This window comes from Melopsittacus undulatus, chromosome 7, assembly GCF_012275295.1.
Source record: "Melopsittacus undulatus isolate bMelUnd1 chromosome 7, bMelUnd1.mat.Z, whole genome shotgun sequence".
Taxonomy (NCBI): Eukaryota; Metazoa; Chordata; class Aves; order Psittaciformes; family Psittaculidae; genus Melopsittacus; species Melopsittacus undulatus.
Genome location: NC_047533.1, coordinates 65,512,503 through 65,517,820, shown reverse-complemented (window position 1 = coordinate 65,517,820; position 5,318 = coordinate 65,512,503). Strand labels below are relative to the sequence as shown.

At 39.7% G+C, this 5,318-nt stretch overlaps 1 non-coding gene across 1 annotated transcript; it reads left to right on the top strand.

Moving 5' to 3' along the window:
* The first annotated feature begins 1,859 nt into the window (after window positions 1-1,859).
* TRNAS-GCU (transfer RNA serine (anticodon GCU)) lies at window positions 1,860-1,941 on the top strand. Its single transcript has one exon. It is a non-coding gene; the product is annotated as a tRNA-Ser (tRNA).
* Window positions 1,942-5,318: the final 3,377 nt, after the last annotated feature.

Genomic DNA, 5,318 nt, shown 5'->3' with positions numbered 1-5,318 from the left:
CACTAAGGAATATGAATATTCATAGCAAAATCTGGTGCATATCCCAAACTATGACCATTCAATCACTGAACCATAAATTGTCAGGTCAGTCAAAATACAGGTTCCCAACACTTAGGATCCCGCTTGTACAAATCAGTTCCACAAACCTGGAAAATAAAATGTCCTTTCCACACATGCAGTGTACAGAAGGCATTCCTTGTTCTGATGTATGCCAAAGTCTCATACTTATATACAGAGATATAGATTTTAAGGAAAATCAAAACCAAACAGAATGAAACAAAAACAAACAAACAAACAAAACAAGCAAACCCCACAAAAAAAAAAGCCCCACAAGTTATGCAGACAGTGTAAAGTCCTCCTGTCCTCCTTTCAACACCTTTGGCCACCTGACTCACTTTCCAAGCAGTGATGTGAGTGTCACTTCAATAACTGTTGCACAACTACATCCTACCAAAAACTGCTGGTGCCTGGACAAGAAACACAGTGTTTGTTCATGTTGGTCTCCCATCCTAAAAGGAATTTTACTTCAGTTTAATTATGTAGTTATCACAAAAGTTTTCTGCTCTCCCCACGTACTCTTTCTTCCATGAAAATACACAATATGGTTTTCATCCCCTTCTTCACTTTGTTCCTAGGGAGGAAGAGGAAATAGAGGCACCCAAAAACTTCTCCATCACTGACTGTGCTTTGTACCATACTAGCGACTGCCAGACTACCATGAATACAGATGCGTATTAAATAGCATACATAGAGCAAGCACCCTAGGGTAAAACCTGCCAATTTCACCAGCAGATGGAGTGGACAGCTCCTGCATCTCAAAATGCAGGACATGTATTTCTGGTTTTGTTTCCCTCTCAAGTTTTCAGATTTTCCTATCTGCATTTGATAAACTCTGTGAGATGAAAGAGACTATGCAAGAACTGATGGATTTTTCTCCTGGTGGAGGAAAAATATGAGTCGCCTTTTGGCTCTGGCTGCATTGCCTGGGGTTTTACAGATTCCAGGTCCAGCAGGCCACACCTTCTTCAGGCCCAATAGCCAATCTCATACCTGGGGTTATGGAATAACATTATATTTCTACATAAATAATATTCATTTTGTCTTTATTTAACTCATGGAAATCTGGCTCTGAATTTTTGTGGGTTTATGTCTTTATTTAACTTATCTTAATAGTTGTGAAAACTCCTGAAGTCTGCCAAAAGTCCAAGTTTATTGTAAAACTTGTGATTCATATGACAGACTGTATGTCATTTACAATCATCTCATTCTTTCAAATTCAAAGTAGCTCCCAATATGGTATGTGCCCATGTTCAAGCATAGAAAACAGTACATGCAAACGTTTTCTTGCTCCTCTGCTGTCTCAGAGGGGATCTAATCAGTATGTGTAGGCAGAAGTGATCTAAGAGAGCTCAAGAATGAATAGAGCCAAACTTCACCTTAATGTTGTCTTTCTCTAAATATAGAACTATTCCATGAAAGCTCCTTTCAAGAAGACTTTAAACAATATTAGATTCATATATGCAGGAGTATATATACATGCATATACACATACACACCTACAACACAGTACACACACACAGAGCTTAAACCATCTCTGGAGCTGATTTTCTGAAGCTCCTGTGTGCAGGTTCTTTTAGTTCTCATTTCACAGATCAGGAAAACCAGCAGAGATGCTAAGTTTTCAGAGGCTCACTTGGTAATGGTTGTTAGCTACAGCAGGTAAGCAACCACCCACAGATATAAATTGCCTACAGCCACACCACCCTGAAAACCCCTGATCTGATCTGACCAAAGACTTTCTGAGTCTCATGCTCTGCTAGGAAGGAGTGGAAGCTGGGAGGAAACAGAGACAAGACACTGACGAGGTGGCCGAGTGGTGAAGGCGATGGACTGCTAATCCATTGTGCTCTGCACGCGTGGGTTCGAATCCCATCCTCGTCGGTTGGGGTGTATCCTAGATAAGACTTTCATTTTGAGATGCTCATGATGGCCTGCAGGGAGATAACGCAGAGCTTTGGTAAACCTGGGAGTGAGACTTTCTGCGTGTCCAAGAAGGACGGCTGGAGGAGGTAGGTGTTGGCCACCTAGAAAGAAGGTTTCCATGATGTGTTACCACTGATCAGAGCATACAGTGTGCAACTAGCATATAATCTGCTCCTGGTCATTGTGACAAGAAAGGTTTATCCTAGTCTCTGGAGTCATCCAAACATTGGATGAAGGTATTTTGTACAGGAAGATGGGAGATAATTTTCATGGGCTTTAATTTGTCTGCAGCTGTGTTTTGATGTATCTATATAACCATCTCAGAATCAAACAACTGAACTGCTGGAAAATTGAACCCTTGAGTTCAATGCCCTACCTAAGAGGGTGGTTTTCATTGCTTCACTGAGAACTTTGTGTCCTCTGCCTTTAACTCCACATACCAATTTCTTTTCATACAGGTTTCTTGCTTGAGTCCTGTGCCTGACATAACTTAGTTCTCTATTCACACACTTCTACAGCTGATGTATACTGGCATGGACTCTAAACAGCTGCACAAATATATGTATACAACATTGGTGGCTATACAGGTAATTAACACTTGCAGTTATGCTGCATTTTATGCTATAGGAGCATATAGAGAACAAGGTCATGGACCCGACCTGTCATTGGTGTGCAGAAAAGCATTGGTATGAAGAAAAGCAAGAGTAGGACAAACAGGGCTCTTGGCTTCAGGAAGGGTGGACAGCCAGGTTGTCAGCTCTCCTGAAAATCACATCTTTAAATAGGAGCTAGGACAGTATTCGCAACACCAAACCTTGGATACCTAATCTGTGCTTCCAAGTTCAACAGCTTTCCTTCTTGTGTTACTACTGAATACAAACAGCTCCTGAATACGAAGGTTCAGACATTAGAAACATTTACATTCTATAATCTGAATATGTTCCTTTTCATATTCCATCTCTACCACCCCAAAAAGTGTAACTTGAAGTCCCTATTAAAAACACAGTGCTAGGTGGATGTATTTTGTATATGGGATTACAAATGCTATACAGACAATTGTATATGCACTTATAAAAGGCAGGGAAACAACTGCCTGGAATTCACCACTGCTTTGTTCAGACCTGGGAACCAAAGCAACAGATAAAATTACCTTGGAATGCCCCAGATACTACTGATCAGAGAAATGTGATGCCTATCCCCAATGAGCTGTGCTATTTCTGCATTTTTTGAGGTATCTTCAGTCTGCTCTTTCATACAAATCAAGCATGGAGAATATAAATTACAAGCTGCTGCATATTACCTGCTCCTTTTCCACTTAAGCCCTTTTTTGGGTTTGTGAGCTTCAAGTAATTGCAAGAAGATGGTGGTGCTTTTGTGGGGAGGAATAACCATTATGCAGACCTACACTTCCCTAACAAGGTCCTTGTTTAAATTCCCCTCTCAATACAGGCTCTGACAACATCTGGCCACACAGAGGGATGTTTCATATTTAAATTCTGAGGAGAATTAGCTAGTTCCAGATATCACAGCTCTTACAGGTATAATCCAGTTGTAGCCTCATTTTCTTGTACTTACGTTAAGCCTTACACAAATCAGCAATATTACTTGATAGATATTTCTTACATTCCCCCCCCCCCCCCGACAGTTCCTTCTGCCCTATTTGTCTTTATGGAAAACTCCTACAGAAAATAAACTGTTGATATTCTTATGCAACACAGTAGAATTTAACTGAAAATTGTATTCCTTTTACAAAAAAGTCTGTAGAACTGCTGTCAGTTAAGACAGTGCAGGTTGTTGTTTCCTTTAGTTTTATACCTGGGGTTATGGAATAACAGTATATTTCTATATAAATAATATTCATTTTGTCTTTATTAAACTCATGGAAATCTGGCTTTGTGGGTTTATGTCTTTATTTAACTTATCTTAATTGTTGTGAATATGCACTTGTCACTCTATTTGCCTGCAAAAGCTAGACAGTAAAACAATCCAAGTGCTGTATCCCTGATAAAGATAACATGCTCAAGTAAACACTCCTATTCCTGCATACCAATTTTCCCTTTGCCAAAACAACCAACAGCACTGAACCCTTCTGAGGGCTAGGACATGTGTCTGTGGGCACCTGGACTGCAGTAAGCTCAGCTATTCTGTGTATCAAAGAACTATATTTTGCTCGGCAACTGAAACAACATCTTGGGGACAAATGAATCTACTGACTAATGAGTTGACTAATTAAATGGGAGCAAAACTGGAGGGGGAAAAACCAACACTCTACACTGTTTAAATGAATCCTTCCTATTTTTCAAACTGGATTTCAAACACATTAAAAAACAAGCCCCCAGAGCCAGCAGCTGTCCTTTCCCAGTTCAACCAGTCCCCTCACTGCTAATTCCAGGCAGGGATCTGACACTTAAAAAGAAGTGAGAAAAAATTTTCCTCACCTCACCTGACACCCATGTAGTTGGATTAGATGATCACTGTAGGTTCTTTCCAACTGGAGCTATTCTATTCTATATCTCCATTTCCAGCTAAAATAACATTTTCTTCACAGACTACAGATCTTGGAAGAATAATAATGTGAATTGCAATTGTCTATAAACACCTTACCATAAATTCCAGTACAACTATAGGCAACAAATAACTATCCAAGTATGATTCAAAATCTTGGACCATTTTAAGTTCCCAAACAGAGTTTGACAAACAAGTCCATGAACAAAAAACATAAATGCCAGTGTCTGGGCACTCCAAATATCTCCTCCTCACTTATTTGAGCTGTACAATAGAAGGCAGACTAGCATAGTCCTTCAATGCCTCTAGCAATATGCAATGACATTTTAAATAGAATAACACCTTTTTATCCATCTCTTCATTACACAGGTGAGTCCTATAGCTACTGTGTTAACTTCACATCTGCCTAGAATGCTCACAGCTTACAGAGATTTTTGCCTTTAACCAGCCTTCATCAATATAAGCTTTAGTGACTGGCTTCCTACCTCGATGTAAGCTTATCTTTCCATCCTAATTAAAGGGAAGAGAGCTAGAGCTGGGCATTACTGGTTCCTCCAGGGCTCTTGGGGTTAGTCCTTAACTGTCTCTAGTTCAGAGACCACTTGCATAGCTGATGGGGTTTTTTTTCTGAACATAGCTTATTGAGCAGAGAAGGCAAAAAAGGAGAACTTGACAACAAGCACCTCTTTACTTGAACCTCAGTATTTTAAACAATGATTGATGCTATTAAGTCTCCACACACATGCTTATTCTATAAGCAGATAGATTATTTTTGATCTTTATACACGGACACATAGGAAAAAATAATAAAAAGGGAACCATATCTTGTT